Consider the following 17099-nt stretch of genomic DNA (forward strand, 5'->3'; position numbering starts at 1 on the left):
TCTCTCTTTTTTTCTTTGTTAGTGTTGCTAAAGGTTTGTCAATTTTGTTAATCTTCTCAAAAAACCAGCTCTTGGTCTTGTTTATCTGTTCAAGTGCTTTCTTATTTTCTATTTCATTTAGTTCTGCTCTTATCTTTGTTATTTCCTTCCTTCTTCCTGTTGGGTTACTTTGTTGTTGTTTTTCTAATTCCTTCAAATGTGCAGTTAGTTCTTCAATTTTTGCTCTTTCTTCTTTTTTGATATATGAATTTATGGCTATAAACTTCCCTCTCAGTACTGCTTTTGCTGCATCCCATAAGTTTTGGTATGTTGTGTTATCATTATCATTTGTTTCAAGGTAGTCATTGATTTCTTTTGAGATTTCCTCTTTGACCCACTGTTTTTCTAAGAGTGTGCTGTTTAATTTCCAAATCATGGTGTGAAATCTGGGCTTCTGTCCCTTGCAAATCTCCAGCTTGACTCCACTGTGGTCAGAGATAATGTTTTGTATGATTTCAATCTTTCTGAATTCGTTCAGCCTTTCTTTGTGGCCTAGCATATGATCTATCTTGGAGAATGATCCATGTGCGCTTGAGAAAAATGTATATCCTGCTGTGTTTGGGTGTAGCGATCTATATATGTCTATTAGATCGAGCTCCTCTAATATACTATTCAGATGTTTTGTTTCTTTGGTGATTCTCTTTTGAGATGTTCTGTCCAGAGTTGATAGTGGTGTATTAAAATTCCCCACTATAATTGTAGATGTATCTATTCTTTCACTTAGTTTTTCCAGCATTTGCCTGACGTATTTAGAGGCACCTTTGTTAGGGGCATAGATATTTATGATTGTTCGATCTTCTTGACAGATTTTCCCTTTCACTAAAATGTAGTATCCTTCTTTGTCTCTCACAATTGTTTCACATTTAAAGTCTATTTTGTCTGATATTAATATAGCTACTCCTGCCTTTTTTTGGTTATTATTAGCTTGTATGATTGTTTTCCAGCCATTCACTTTCAATCTCCATGTGTCTCTGGGTCTAAGATGTGTCTCTTGTAGACAGCATATGGATGGGTCATATTTCCTTATCCAATGTCCCAGTCTGAATCTTTTGATAGGTGAGTTTAATCCGTTGACATTCAGTGTTATTACTATCAAGGAATTATTTGTGTTAGCCATATTTTGATTGGATTTGTGTTTGTCATATTTTGTTTGTATATTTTTTTTGTCTTTTTTTTTGTTGTTGTTGGTCTTATACTCTCCTCCAACTTTGCCTTTCCTGTTTTTTCCTTTCTTCCTGCAGAACTCCCTTTAGAATTTCTTGAAGGGGAGGTTTCTTGTTGGTATACTCTTTCAGTTTCTGTTTGTCTGCGAATATTTTGAACTCTCCATCATGTTTGAATGCTAGTTTAGCTGGATAGAGTATTCTTGGTTGGAAATTTTTTTCCTTTAGTACCTTGACTATATCATACCTCTGTCTTCTTGCCTCCGTGGTTTCAGAAGAGAAATCAGCACTTAATCTAATTGAGCTTCCCTTGTATGTGATGGTTTTCTTTTCTCTTGCTGCTTTTAGGATTTTCTCTTTGTCTTGAGCATTGGATAATTTGACAAGTATATGTCTTGGGGTGGGCCTGTTGGGGTTTATGACTTGTGGAGTGCGCTGTGCTTCTTGGATATGTACATCTGTCTCTTTCAGTAGATTTTGGAAGTTTTCAGCCATTATTTCCTGCAACACTCCTTCTGACCCCTTTCCCTTCTCTTCACCTTCTGGAATGCCTATAATACGTATGTTTGAGCGTTTTGCATTGTCATTCAGGTCCCTAAATCCTAATTGGATTTTTTCTATCTTCTTATTGACCCCTTCTACTATCTGTTTGATTTCTGATGTACTGTCTTCCACATCACTAATTCTCTGCTCTGTCTCTTCTAGTCTACTGATATTTGCTGCAAGTGTATTTTTGATTTCTTGAACTGTGGTGTTCATTCCCATCATATCTGTTATGTTTTTGCATATGTCTGCAATTTCCCCTCCAAGTGATGTCTTCATGTTGTTAACCTCTTTCATTACTGCATCAAATTTGTCGGTGATAAATGTTCTGAGATATTTCATTGCTTGTGCCAAGTTTTGCTCCCCTTCGTGATTATTGGTTTGTTGATTGGATTCAGCCATGTTTTCCTGATTATTGGTTTGGTTTGTAGATTTTTGTTGCTTTCTGGTCATCTCTTTATTTTGATGAATTTAATCAGTTCCTTAGCTTCTTTGTCTGCTCTTGGAGGTTAATTAGTTGTTATTTTTGCATAGGTGTTATATCTTCTCTTTGTCACTTTTTTCTTCTTATTCTAGTTACTTGTTGTTGGTTAAGTTCACTTTAGAGGAAAGTATTAGTGTTGGGGAAAGGCAATTGTGTAAGCAGGGGAAAAGTGTAAAGTAGTATTGGTGATGTATGTTAATAAAGTAAGAATATGAGATCTGGGAGGATGGAGGTTAGATTCATGTAGATTGTATAGAGTTATAGCTGTAGGTAGAGTACCTTTTATGAAGTAGATGACTGAATATGGGGAGAATATGGTATGAACTACAGAGCTATTGTTTTCATGAGAGAGGGAAAAAGAAAAGAAAGGTAATAGTTTCAAGAGTGGATAACAGACAGAAAACAGAACAAAGGTATTAGAAATTAAGAGTTAGACACTTTGTGGATCAAAGAACGGGAGGTGGGGGGTGGAATATAGGAGAGACAGTAGATGATAGTGGATATCAAGATGCAGGGGAAGGGGGATAGTGTAGGTAGCCTAAATCAGTTCACACAGAAATGAGGCAGTGGAGGATGGGAAAACCCAGCAAATGTGAGGTGTTCCCTGTAGCACCTATTGTATACTTGAATTAAAATAAAATAAGTGGAAGATGAGGGACAAGAGGGAAAGAGAAAACCGAAAAAAAACCTAATTATAATAAAGAAAAAAAGGAAAGACAAGAAGAAAGGAAGAAAGAAAAAGAGGATGGGCAAACGGTGGGGAACAGATAGGGGGAAGAGAGATACAGGTATACACGTGTCACAATTGCAACACTATCTAAAACAACAACCAAAAAACCCCTAAATAACTGTATAAAAAAAAAGGACTTTGGGGGACACACTAGGAGAAAAGACTAGGGGATAATGCAATATTAGCAATCAGGGCGTCAAAAAGAGTAAAAAATAAGATAAAGTGAAAATAAAAACAAAACAATATGAACCAATAAAGATAAAACGCAAACGTTAAGGTCCAGGGCACTCAAGGACCCCAGGTAGACCCCAGGGCGTGATGGACTCAGGGGTGGAAAGTCTGAGACACTGAAGACTCAAGAGGTGTGAGTCTGGGGTGTGGACCGCCAGAGTCCAGGGGACCCAGGCCTGGCAACCTCAAATCTGGTCCACAGAAAGCTTAGGAGTCCCGCAGTGCAACACAGCCCTCAGGGATCCCCGTAGCTGGGTGCCCGCCCCGTGGGGGAAGCCAGGTCCGCGAACTCTATCTTGAATGTCTGATCCCTGCAATTCACCTACTCCTCAGGGTTTCAGCCTTTGGACAGCTCCCTCCCTGTGCTCCCACAAAACGGCCACTTGAGGGCGCCTCTACACCACAGCCAGTTCAATGACCCAGATCCCAAGCTCCGCCGGGTGGGGTGGGCTTCAGCTGGAAACGCGGAAAACAGACTCTAAGATCCGAAATCCCAAACTTCGCAAAATATTCCCCACTCGGCTTCCAGACGTGTCCTCCTCCCTCACTGCACCCTACAACAGTCTCCCAATTGTGTCCCCTTATTGCCCAAAATCCAATTCCGTTGCAGATCGGCAGCCGGACCTGTGGGGGTGGGGCTCCAGGCGGAAGCGCTACCCCCCCTGTCCGGGGACCAAAACGTCCCCCGCTTCACAACAAAACACCGTCTGTCTCCCCAAATCGATCTGCAAAGGAGTCTTGTCCCAACAACCCCTCACCAGCCAACCCAGTATCCGCGAATTTCTCAGCACCGCAAAGCCTCCAGAAAAAGGAAAAAAACCCAAAAACCCTCGCCGCCGCGGCTCCGGAGCTGCAGGAGTGCCCGCTACCGCGGCTCCGCCCACCCAAGGAGGGAACTTCCCGTGCCCAGCTGGGACCTCCGTTTATATATTATAGACGTATCCTCTCTGTTACCTTCCCACCGAATTGACATCCAGACACCTTCCAACCAGCAAAAATCCCCGAAACAGCGCGGTCCCAAAGAGCCTTCAACGCTGCCCAGCCGCCCCCTGCAGAGACATTACCAGGCAAGCTCACGCAGCCACCATCTTGCCTCAACCTCTTGGTTTTGTCTTTTTTGTAGTACTTTTTTATTTTACAATTTATTTTTATATCAAAGTTACTTATCACTCAGTTATCACAAGATAATAACTACAATAACAATAAATCTGTTTTAGTCAGCAGTTAAACGCCCCCCTATATTTTTGTTCATTTCTCAATCTTGTGGGATTCGGGATGTTTTCCACTCTATTTCAGCTGAGAAGGGAATAGGGCAGAAGAATGGAATTGTTTTGCTTGCAGTTTAAGATAGTCCCTTCTTTTGGGCTGAAGCTGGTCCATCATCATCACGTTCTCTGTCCAGGGCAGTCCTGAAGAAGTGGAGAGTAGGAGTTGGCTGCATATCTGCTGAATTCAGCGCTCCCCTTTGGCTGACTAATACACCCCATATACTTATTATTGACACCCTGTACTAGTGATGTACTTTTGTTTTAGATCCTGAAAAAACATTCTATATTTATATTAACACCAATTTCATCCCTGAGATGATCAGCCTTCTATACCTTAATCCTATTAATGGAGTCCTTTATAAATGGAATGAAGTTCAGAGAGACATGGAAAGCCATGGGAAGAAGTGGCTGAAATCCAGTGGAACCCACTGAATTAGGAGGCACAGGGAACTGAACCAGGGACCTCCCATGTGTTAGGCACGAGCTTAATCACTTGAGCCACATCTGCTTCTCTATGTCAATTTCCATGTCCTACTGCCATGGCCAGATCAAAGCCTTGAGCATCATTGAATCAAGTAAAAGTGAAACCCTTGAATCTAACATAATCTGATATACCCAGAGGAACAGATCAATTCACAAGCATAATCCAATGTCTATTTTTGGAATTCATTAATGATACCAAACTGCTACAGAACTGTAAGTTTTTACCCGAATAAAATTCCCATTACAGTGCCCAAAGTGGAAAACATCCTGAATCCCACCATTTCTGGTACTTTGTATTAGCAGCCTTTTATCAAACTAAGACATCTTGTAAGTATTAGGAGAACTTTCCTGTGGCAGTTTGGCATTGTTTATGAATTCCAAAAAAATAGTTATTAGGGGAAGTGGATGTAGCTCAAGCGATTGGGCTCCCATCCACCATATGGGATGTCCAGGGTTTGATTCCTGGGACCTGTGCAGCATGCTGGACTGAGTGGAGAGCTGGTCCATGCCAAGTGCTAGCCCACGCAGAGTGCTGGCCCTGCAGGAGTGCTGGTCGGGGCGGCAAGCTGGCCCGAGCAGACAGCTGGTGCAGCAAGATGATGACACAGGCAGACCAGGGAACTGAAGTGGCAGAAGACATTGAGCACCTCTCTCCCACTCCAGAAGGTCTCAGAGTTGGTTCCTGGTGCCACCTAAAGAGAAGACAAGCAGACCCACAGAAGAATGCAAAACAAATGGACACAGAGAGTAGACAACTGAACCCCACATCTGCTTGTTTCCCAAACACCACTCCCTGGAAGCCCCAGCTAGGCTGCCTGATCCTTCTGCCTCCCAGACTGCACTCCAGAATCTGCCAGAACAAGGCATGAGCTATTAAGTGAAGAATTTGTCCTACTGGGGGCTGGGGGTGTTCAAACCCAGACACTTTGCAACTGCCATTGTGAAACCCATGCCTTGAACTACCTAGCAGTGGTAGGAAGAGTAAGAAATCTATATTTTGCCTCCTCCTCCTTTCTTCTTCATTTACTTTAGGTATTTTTTTTTTCCTGTATTCTCTACATTAATTTCTCTTCTGGTCCTGCGAATTCTGGTTGTGCTTGAAAGAACCAAGATAAGAGACTATTTTTTCTATGATGATAAAAACACACTCTCCCAAGGAACATAAAAAGAAATGGGGCAGGGAATTTTTGAGGGGGGTGAAGGAAGTGTCAGCTTAGAAACTCTGTTTGTCCTTTTAGCAAATTGTGTGTGGGTTTGTGTGAATGTATAATTCTTTGGCTTCCTGAAATGATCCCTATGGGATCTCCTGCCTCATCCTCTCCCCTGCCTCAGCTTGCTGCCATATACTGCCCCAAAGTTGCCAGTCCAACCTGTTTCCAACCCACATCCATTACTGTCCAGCTCCAGCCCACTGGACAAAATCAAAGTCCTTGGTCCTGTCCTGGTCACGCCAGCACCACATACCCAATACCTCCAGCATCACCAACTTCACAGCAGCCCAGATGCATGGTGGAACATTTAGCTCTCAGGCCTCCCTGTCCCCATGCCTGCCCTTCCCCTTCACTGCCTGGAAAACGCTCATGATTCTTCAAGGCATCCCCACCTTCTCAGGTCCTTGAGTCTTTGATAGGGTACGTGTAATTCTTTGCTCTTTCTCCTGGAGCCCCCGTCTCAGCTTCTCTTCTGGAAGTCGCCACTGGGGATGCATCACGTGATCTTGCAAGAGTGGGCAACATGCCTGCCCTCTAGGGCGGATCTGGGTCTGAAAGTGGTTCGCAGCTGGGCACTAACATGTATTTTCCCACACAGGAGTGTGCAAAGCCCTTTCACAGCCACTAACTCATAACTTCTCACGCCCCTGTAAAACCTCGGAGGGTGGTCACACATTGCAGGTGGCTGTTTGGGGTTCAGCCCAGGTAAGCTCTCTCCATGCAGCCTTCCCGCGTGGCCGCCGCTTCCCGCTGAAACGAACGACCAATCAGAAGAGCACCACGCCGTGACAATTAAACTGGCCAATTGCGATCAGGGTCCCCGCACCCTGAGACCCGCCCGGAAATGGGTCACAGCCAATGGCAGCTGCGCGGGTGGCTGGGCAGTCGGGGCACTGCTTACGGCAGCTGGAGAAGGGAGCGCGGCGTGCGGATGAGAAGAGGCAGAGGCCGCCGTGATGAGTCCAGCCGAGGGGTCCTGGGGGGATGTCTGGGGTCCCCGGGGAGCGTGCAGCCTGGGGCCGGGAGCAAGGGAACCGTCCGCAAAATGCTGGATGTCGTGGGCGACGGACGACGAGCCCAGCAGCCCTTCTGTTCCGAAGCAACGGGGCGCCTCTGCGCCTCAGTTCTCCTACTTGTCTCTCCTGTTTGTAACTTTTGAGGGCACTTAAGGCAATAGGCGAATTTTACACCGTCTAGAAAGAAGAACTGCAGAAAACGATATAAGCTAAGAAGTCTCGCTTTCCCCATGTGATATTTTAGTTTTTACTTCCTTTTATTATTTTCAAAGCAAATTGGGATAGATAGGGGTATTTTGCTCCTTTTTGCATGAAAGGTAGCACACTATACATGCAATTGCACCTTATTTTCTCAATGCACAAAAGCTTCCGACGTTCCCTGAATCAGCATATATGAAGATGTGAATTATTGTCTTCAGTTGCATAGTATTCCATAGAGTGGCCTGAACTTAGGCTATTCAAACTGTTCCCGGTCACTGGACACTTGGATGGTTTCCAGGGTAGTGCACATAAAGCTGCAGTGAGTCACTTGAGTGGGTGCCGCATCTTACAGTTGTCTTTGTACCTGGGATGGATGCCAGGAGTGGGGTGGCTCTGATTTCACAGATGCTGTCAGATTCCCTTCCATCCGCCATAAATGAGAATTCTTGTTTCCCCACAGTAGGGAAGGCTTCTGCTGGGCACTTGTTGAATTAATTAATACATTACAAGTTTACACATCCTTGGAGCCCAATCAACACCTCTGTGTTTTTGTGCACATCCAAAACAAGGGATGCCCAAGAGGCAGCTTATGTGGACAGAGGCCAGAAGGACACTTGGCAGGACTTTGCGAGGTCCAGGTCAAGTACCATTTGTCCCTGATTAACTGTGCCTGATGGCAAGTCACCACTAAGCCTCAACATCCTCTCCCATCTCCAAACTTTATAAAAACTTACTGACTGGAGAGCCAGTGTAGCTCAGTGGTTGAGTGCCTACTTTGCATGTACGACCTCCTAAAAACAAATCATTATATAATGACCAAAGCAAACTTTCGCACTCTCCCATTGTAAAAGTTGCTGTAGAGGCTGCTTTTATTGGTCATTTCACGTTATGAAAACAAGCTGCTCCCGAGGGACCACTATCAACTACCAACTGATGATGCAACTGGAAAATGACCTCATACGGAAGGTTCAACACGGATCAGCAGAATATCCCTGTCTACATAAAATAACATGACCTTAAAATGCTGTTTGACCTAATGTAAGGGGGAAATGGAAAGGAGAAATGAGTTTATATGGCTACGAGTCTCTAAAAAAGAGTCTGGAGGCTGTCAGAAGAATTGCCCTTATGCACAACTGAGCAGAGTCTGAGAGACAGATAAAGCAGATACAACCCCCAGATATCGGTTCCTTCGAGGGCTAAAGAGACCCATGGGAGTTATGGTCATGGCCGATGGGGTTAACTACCAGGTCAGATGGCCCCTCTTTGGAACTGGTGTTTATGTGTGACGAATCTGGACTCAGATGGGATCTCCCTTCATAAGACTTTCATGCTAATGTGCTGGAGGTGCAGATAGTGTCGGGGTTTAAGATATATTTAGGGGATTTGAATCTCTGGACTGACAATGTGTTAGCCAGGTCCTGAGCCTCAACAGACTCTAGCACCTACAATCTGACTTATTGGGCTCACCACACTCAGCTAAGATGGAGTTGAAGAAGGACAACCACCACACCATGGAGCCTAGAGTGATTACAACTGAAAGTGGGAGGATTGCATCCAGCATCCAGGTGGAATCTGAGCCTCCTCTTGACATAGAGGTGCAATGGACACAACCAATCCAATGTCCACATAGAAAAGGTGGCATTGGATTGAGAAAAGTGGACATGATGGCTGATGGGTATGGGGAAAGGCAGGAAGATATGAGAGGTGGAGGCGTCTTTGGGACATGGAGCTGCCCTGGATGGTGCTTCAGGGGCAATCACTGGACATTGTAAATCCTCACAGGGCCCACTGTATGGAATGGGGGAGAGTGTGGGCCATGGTGTGAACCGTTGACCATGGGGTGCGGGGGTGCCCAGAGATGTCCTTGCCAAATGCAATGGCTGTGTCATGATGATGGGAGGGAGTGTTGCTGGGGTGGGGAGAGGTGGGGTGGGGGTGGCAGGGTTCAATGGGACCTCATATATATATATTTTTAATGTAATATTATTACAAAGTCAATAAAAAAAAAGAAATATAACGAATGACAATAAATAAATGATGAGATTTGAAAAAAAAAAAAAGAAAACAAGCTGCTCAAATGTTTGTTTTATTTTTGTGTTTTTTTTTTTAGAGAGGAATTATTCCACATGTAAAGGAAAGGGATCCTCTTTTACCCACCATGTAAACAGATGTTTCAGGATTGGAAGAAATTTGTGGAATTCACCATTTTTAAGAGCTGTTATTTTTAGCAAAAGCCTTTGTCTTAAAGAAAGTTAAAAAATGAACATGATTAAGTAATACTGTCAAAAGAGCTATTCAGTCATGTTTTTGTTGGGATGAGATGATCTTTTCAAGTTGAAATGCGTAAAGAGGATGTTAAAAGTTCTAATTTACCTTGAACTGATTTAATCAGGAAGTTTTCCCAGTAAGGGGGAGATGTGGGATTTTGCTGTGAATATAAGCTCAAATAACTTGTACAGCTCTTTCTCTGAGCAAATGTTGGGCATTCAGGTGCTTTTCCTTTGTGTTGTTAGAAGGATTTGCATCTTGAGATGAATTTAATGGTAATCTCAGCAGCAGAAATTGTGTCTAATCCTACTTTATGTATCCATGAGCCTTATCACAAAGTTGATTACTTTCTGAAGAATTTGTCTCTGAGGGTAGTCCATGCCTAAAACTAAGGGTAATTTTTTTTTCTCAGTACTCCAGTTTAGTTAGAATTAGATTTAGACTGTTTGCTATAACTTAGCAGTTTTCTTAGGCCTACTAAGGACAAGGCAGAAGTGGAATTTCTGGGCTTCTAGACTGTTCCCCTTATGGGCCAGGGGGTACTAAAGCCAGTCTAGAAAATTATAAACAACTGGAAATAGCCTAAGATTTCTGAACTGTAGTGTGATCATAATTATATGGTATAAAAAGAATACCTTTAAATGACCTGGATCATGATATGGCCATTTTAATTGTCTATTTTATATTTATTCTGGTTCTCTCTTCTTGTGTGAGTTTTCCTAATTTCCCTTGTTATCATTTTAACATCTGTAAGATCAGTAGTAATATGCTCCTCCACATTCCTGATATTAGCATTTTGTGTCTTCTTTTCCTGATCAATTTAAAGAAAAGTTTATCAATATCATTGTAAATATTAATATATTCTATTCACTACAGTCCATCATTTGCTTTAGGTATATTTTTGTTCCCATATCACCCTATTATTAATACCTTTATTTTAGTTTGCCAAAGGCTGCCGATGCAAAGTACCAGAAATGTGTTGCATTTTATTAGGCAATTTGTTAGGGATAAATGCTTACAGTTTCAAGGTTGCAAAATATCCAAATCAAGGCATCATCAGAGTTGCTTTCCAGCAAAGTCAGCTACTGTTGATCCTGTTGTCCAGCCACGTGGAGAAGCAAGATGGCCTTTGATCTCTGTAGAGGTTTCTGCCTTCCCCTCTAGAATCTACTGTCTTCTGGAGCCCAGCTGTGGGCAACCAGGCATACAGCTTGTCTCTTTCTGGTCTCCTCTATCAGAATTGGCTGCTCTACTTTCTTTTGAGTTAACTAGAAGCTGTCAGGCATATAGCTCATCCCTCCCTGGGATTTAACTCCTTGAACCTCTTAGGGGCTTCTCTCTTGCATCTCAGTTGTGGGTGAAACTCAGTCCTTTATCTCACATTGCAGGATCAAATATGGCAACTTCCTTTTGCTGTTGAGTCTCCAGATCCAGCCAGAGGGCAGCCTTAATCTGCATCATCCCTCACTGATGTAGTCTACTGACAGAGTCTTACACCCATGGGAATTGATTAGTTGAAAAACAATTTTTTTCTGTTTTGGGGATTCATGAAGGAATTTCAAACTGCTACAACCTTGTAATTGTAACATACATTTGTTTTAATTCATGGAAGAACATTCTTATATTTGTACCACTGACTATAGTCATTGTCCACAACAGGGTTCACAATTTTATACAGGCCCATGTTACTTTCTCTAGCTTTCCTTTTAGTGACATACATGACCCTAAACTTGCCCTTTCAACCACAATCACACCCTCATATCAGTGCTCTTAATTACACCCACTCTAATGTGCTATCATCACCTCCCTCTCCATTTCCAAACATTTACAGTCAGCATTATTACACAAATTAAATGTCAGCTGCCCATTTTCTACCCTCGTTCTATCTTCTCATGAACCATATTCTATATATTAAATATATGAGATTGCTCATTATATTTAGTTCATACTAGTGAGATCATCCAATATTTGTCCTTCTGTGTCTGAGTTATTTCACTCAGCATAATGTCCTCAGGGTTCATCCATATTGTCACATACATCAAGATTCCATTTTTTCTTACAGTGGAATAATATCCATCATATGTATAAGGCACATTTTGTTTATCCATTCATTGTTTGATAGACACTTCCGTACTTTTACTGATGTAATCTTTCTATAATTTCTTCCATGCCTCTCTCTTCTGTCTCTCTTTTCAGGCTGTAGCACTGCCTTTAGTGTTTCCTACAAAACCTGTCTCTTGGTTATAAACTCCTTCAGTTTCTATTTTTCTGTGAATATTCTAAACTCCGTAATTTTTGAAAAACAGTCTTGCTGGATATAAGATTCTTGGTTGGCAGTTTTTGGCATTTTTTTTCTTTCAGTATCTTAAATATATCATGGGTTCTGATGAGAAATCAGCATTTAATCTTATTGGGCATCCCTTGTATGTGATGAATTCCTTTTCTCTTCCTGTTCTAAGGATTCTCTCTATTTTTGTCATTTGACATTCTGGTTAATATGTGTCCTGAAGTATGTCTATTAAGATAGTAGTCTGTTGTGCTTCTTGGCCTGGGAAGGGATATCTATGTCTTTCAATCGAGTTTGGAAATCCACTACCATTATTTCCTCAATATTCCTTCTGCCCCTTTTCCCTTCTATTCTACTTCTGGGACACCCATGACAAGCATGTTTGTATGTCTTTTGCTGTAATTTCGTTCTCTGGGACTCTGTTCAATTTTTTTCCATACTTTTCTTTATCTGTTCTTTTGTATGTTTGCTTTTGGAGGCACTGTTTTCAAGCTTAGTAATCCTTTCTTCTGCCCCTTCAAATCTTGTTATATGTCTCTAGAGTATTTGCAGTTTCATTCATTGTGCCTTTCATTCCTCTAAGATCTGCTGCTTTTCTATGAATGCTTTTGAAGTCTTCTTTGTGCTCATCCAGTGTCATCTTAGGATCCTTAATCTCTTTAGCCATCTCATTGAATTTATTAAGATTTGTTTGAACATGTATGATTACTTTTCTCAACTCCTTTATGTCATCTGGAGGCTTAGTTTTTTCCTTTGGTCCCTATCTTGTTTCTTGGTTTGGGTGGTAAATATTTGTTGGTATTTTAGCATCTGATTTACTTGATATGTTTATTCTGGGCTCATTTTCTCTCTTTACTCTAGAGGTTTCTATTTGATTGGCTTTGTGCTACAGCCCTTGTTTGATACTTGGTTCGACTTAATTTGGAACTTCATAGTGGCTTGTGTTTAGCCAATCTAAATTTTTTTCAGTTCTTCATCTGTTTCTTGCACTTCTTCCCTTGCTATTTGTAGAGTAGAGCCATGGAGGCAGTTGGTACTGTAAGCTGTGGAGGCTAAAGCTGCCCACGTTGCCCAGGAACTGATGAAGCTGCTTCTAGCTTTCTCCCCTGCAAGGAGAAAGGACTGAGCAATGGCTGTGTGCAGTAATCCAGTCTGTGCAATCCAAGACCTGATATTAGTATAGTTGCCCAGAGAGACTGATGGAGTGCCATACCCCTTCCTCTACTTCCTGGGGTGGGGATGGAGATGCAGGTGTGGGCAGTAAACTAAACCATGGAGGTCAAAAGTGCTTGCAGTTGCTCAGTCTGACTGATGGAGCACCTGACACTCATCCCCTGCCAGAGGTGAGGATAGAGCCACAAGTGTGCACAACAGTCTTATCCATGCAGGCTAAAAGTAACTTCAGTGCCCAGAGAAGCTGAGGAAGCACTGCCCCTATTCTTCTTTGTCATGGGTGGGGATGTACCCAACAGCCTTGTCTGTGTGAGCCATAAGTGAATGAAGTTGGCCAGTGAACCTGTGGGAGTACTAGCCCTCCTTTTCCCTATGAGAGGCAGGGATGGAGCCACAGAAGTGTCCAACAGTCTAGTTCATGGGGGCCAAATGCTGTGGTACCCAGAGGCTCTGGGAAAACACTGCCCCCCACATCATCCTATCAGGTGGGTGGGGATGGAGCCACTGGTGTCCAACCATCTAGTCCCTATGGGCCAAAAGTGCCTGCAGAACCCCGGAGATACTGAGGAATCACTGCCTACACTCCTTTCCTACTGGAGGCAGGCATGTTGTCACATGGGTGCCCAGCAATCTAGTTTGTGTAGGCTGAAAGCATCTACAGTTGCCAAGAGAGGCCAGTGCAAGTCCCCTTAGCTTCCTCCCTGTCAGAGATGGGGCTGGAGCCCAGGCTAGGGCAGTAAATTGATCTGTGTGGAAAGAAGTTGGTTCCTGCCATCACTGTGATTTTTAATCATCCCTGTTTCCCATCATCCTGGAAGGTGGTGATAAATGGAGGCTACCAATCTCTTTGCACCTTAGGTTCAAACTTTGGCCATTCTTAGTAGTGGACTTCAGCCAGCCAATTTTACTAATCAGTGGCTAAACTCAGGGTGTGACTATCTCTTCCTCTTCTTTTTTTTAGGAAATGGAGCTTCCCACTCCAGCTGGGCAATAGCCCTTGAGCTGCCAGTGGAGGATGGGATGAACTCAAGAATCTTCACTGCAGATGGATAGTATCCTCCTTCTGTTCTTCCAAGGATGTGGAAGGATGTTCTTCTGGTCTCCTGGTCCCCCCAACATGTGATTAAGATAGTTCTGGGGACCTGGAGACACCCAGGCACTATGGTCAGGGCAGCTAGCTCATGAGTTTGGTGCCTTGCCAGTGAGCCATACTTTAGGATTTGTGCTGCCCAGTGTGACAGTACCGGACTCAGTTATGGTTTCCCTACACATGGCTCTTGGATTCCTTCTGTTTGAACCTATAGTTGGTGCTGAAATTGGAAGTGTATACCAAAGAGCTTTGAATCTTTCAGCTGTTCATGTACCAGCTGGGCCCTGAGCCTCAGCAGATTTGCAGTGCTCACTCTCCAGTTCATTGGACTCACCAGGACAACTAACAAGGAGGTGATGTTGGACAACCACTGTACCAAGGAACCAAGAGTGTCCACAACTGCAAGCAAGAGAGTCCCATCCATCAGCTGTATGGGACTGAAGTCCCCTCTCAATTAGAGGTGAGGTGGGCATCACCATCCCAGAATCCTCAGGTTTGGGGAATGAACTATGGACTAAAATGGACTTACTGGTATTCTACTATAGACTTATTGTGATTCTAGTAATGGAAGAACTTATATCACTGATGTAGAGGCACTGGCCAATAGAGGTTATGAGATGAGGGAGAGGGATAGCAGGTGTAATAAGGGGGCATTTTCAGAACTTGGGAATTGTCCTGAATGACATTGCAGTGGCACATACAGGCCATTGTATATCTTGCCATAACCATAGAATTGTATGGAAGTGTAAACTACAATGTGAACTAAAATCCACGTTTAGTGAAAGTACTTCAAAATGTGTTCACCAATTGCAATTAATGTACCACACTAATGAAGGATATTGTTAAAGAGTTAAATATAGGTGATGTGGGGAACAGGGCATAAGGAAGTTTCCTGTATTTTTTATGTAACATCTATATAATCTAAGTATCTTTAAAAAAAAATTAAAAATTACCAAAAAAAAAAAAATAGCTCTGACTGATTGATTACTAACTGCACTGTAGGGCGAGCTGACTCTTAGAGCCCCTTACTTGCTGCCATCTTGCCCCTCCTTTGTCAGATAACTTTTCTGGGTCAATCAAAATGATCATATGGTTTTTCTCCTTTGATTTGTTATTGTGGTATATTACATTAATTGATTTGCTTATGTTGAACCACCCATGCATACCTGGGATAAAACCCACTTGGTTATGGTGTATAATTTCTTTGATGTGGTGTTGGAATCTATTTGAAAGTATTTTATTGAGGAGTTTTGCATTTTTATTCATTAGAGAGATTGGTCTATTGGTTTTATTTTAGTCTAGTATCTTCATTTGCTATGGATTTAGGGTGATGTTGGCTTCATAGAATATGTTAGGTAGTGTTCTCTTCAATTACTTGAAATAGTGTGAACAGGATTGGTTTTATCCTCTTGGAATGACTGGTAGAATTCATTTGTGAAGCATTCTAGTCCTGGGCTTTTCTTTGTTGGGAGATTGTTTTTCCTTAAAAATTCTTTGAAAACATATTCATAAACCATACAGTTCCTCTAAAGTACATAACCAGGGCATTTGGTATAATCACAGAGCTGTGCATTCATTACTTCAGTCAATATTAGAGCATTTTCATTTACTCCCCATGAAAAGTAACAAGATAAAACAAAAACACGCAGAAAATACCTACCCTTTGTAGCCATCTCTGTCTCTATCCTTTCCCTGCCATATAAAAATTGCTACTCTATTTCTTTCTTTATAATTTATTTCATTTATATTTTACATAGATGGAATTAAGCAAAGTTTATTACTTTTTCCCCAATATAAGCACCAATTTTATTCCTAATAATCCCACAGTTTAAAAAATTTTTTCTTGAACTTTTTACAAAAAGTCCCCCAAGTGTCATTATATCTGGAAATTCTGTTTTGTACCTAAATACTCTTAGTTGAACTGAAACAGTCCAAAAATTCCACAGTATCTACAGATTTCATTTACACAGTTTAAAAATAAAAACCTTTCTGTTTATCTCTCTTGATAAATGATGCTACTGATAGCTTCCCTTGGTAGAATTTTACTTTCATGATTTTTACAGTTTTACAAATAAGGAACACATATATAATATATATATCTAACAAGCCAGTCTAATGACCTGCATTGGAGACCAGGGAGTTGCATTTTGCTAAACCCAAATTGAACAGAGTTGAATTTAGGTTCTTACAGAGAAAGACATTCGCTGGACATGTTGTTCTTGGTATTTCTTGAAGCATCAGATGAATTGTAAAGAGTTGAAAGTGCTTCTTATTACTTTGAGTTTGTAAAGTTCTTATAGAACAACACTAGGCTTTTCTAGTATTTGAAGGTCAAGCCTTGGGGTTTGTAGCAAAACAGACCAAGTATGAAAAAATAAAGTATTGCTACAGGCTTCTAGAAGAGGGTGCAAGCATTAGAGTCCACTGTCATTAAAAAAAAAAAAAAGATTTATTTTATTTATTTCTCTCCCCTTCCCCCCCTCCACCCCAGTTGTGTGTTCTCTATGTCCATTTGTTGCATGTTCTTTGTCCGCTTCTGTTGTTGTCAGTGGCATGGAAAGCTGTGTCTCTTTTTGTTGCATCATCTTGCTGACGTCAGCTCTCCTTTTGTGTGTAGCACCATTCCTGGGCAGGGTGAACTTTCTTTCATGCTGGGCAGCTCTCCTTATGGGGTGCACTCCTTGCGCATGGGGCTCCCCTAAGTGGGGGGCACCCCTGCATGGCACGGCACTTCTCGCGCACATCAGCACTGGGCATGGGCCAGCTCCACATGGGTCAAGGAGGCCCGGGGTTTGAACTGCAGACCTTCCATGAGGTAGACAGATGACCTATCCATTGGGCCAAGTCTGCTTCCCAGTCTACTGTCATTTGAAGCAAACTATCAATGACATTGGACAAAAGTCCTTTGCTAG

General features: G+C 42.2%; 1 long non-coding RNA gene across 1 annotated transcript in view; it reads left to right on the forward strand.

Annotated features, from left to right (window-relative positions):
- Positions 1-15251, forward strand: part of LOC139436986 (uncharacterized) — a 42678-nt gene extending 27427 nt beyond the window's left edge. The window contains exon 4 of the long non-coding RNA XR_011646537.1: positions 14059-15251. This is a non-coding gene — a long non-coding RNA (uncharacterized lncRNA). The remainder of the gene's footprint in view (positions 1-14058) is intronic.
- The last annotated feature ends 1848 nt before the right edge of the window (positions 15252-17099 follow it).

This window comes from Dasypus novemcinctus, chromosome 19 (assembly GCF_030445035.2).
Source record: "Dasypus novemcinctus isolate mDasNov1 chromosome 19, mDasNov1.1.hap2, whole genome shotgun sequence".
Classification (NCBI taxonomy): domain Eukaryota; kingdom Metazoa; phylum Chordata; class Mammalia; order Cingulata; family Dasypodidae; genus Dasypus; species Dasypus novemcinctus.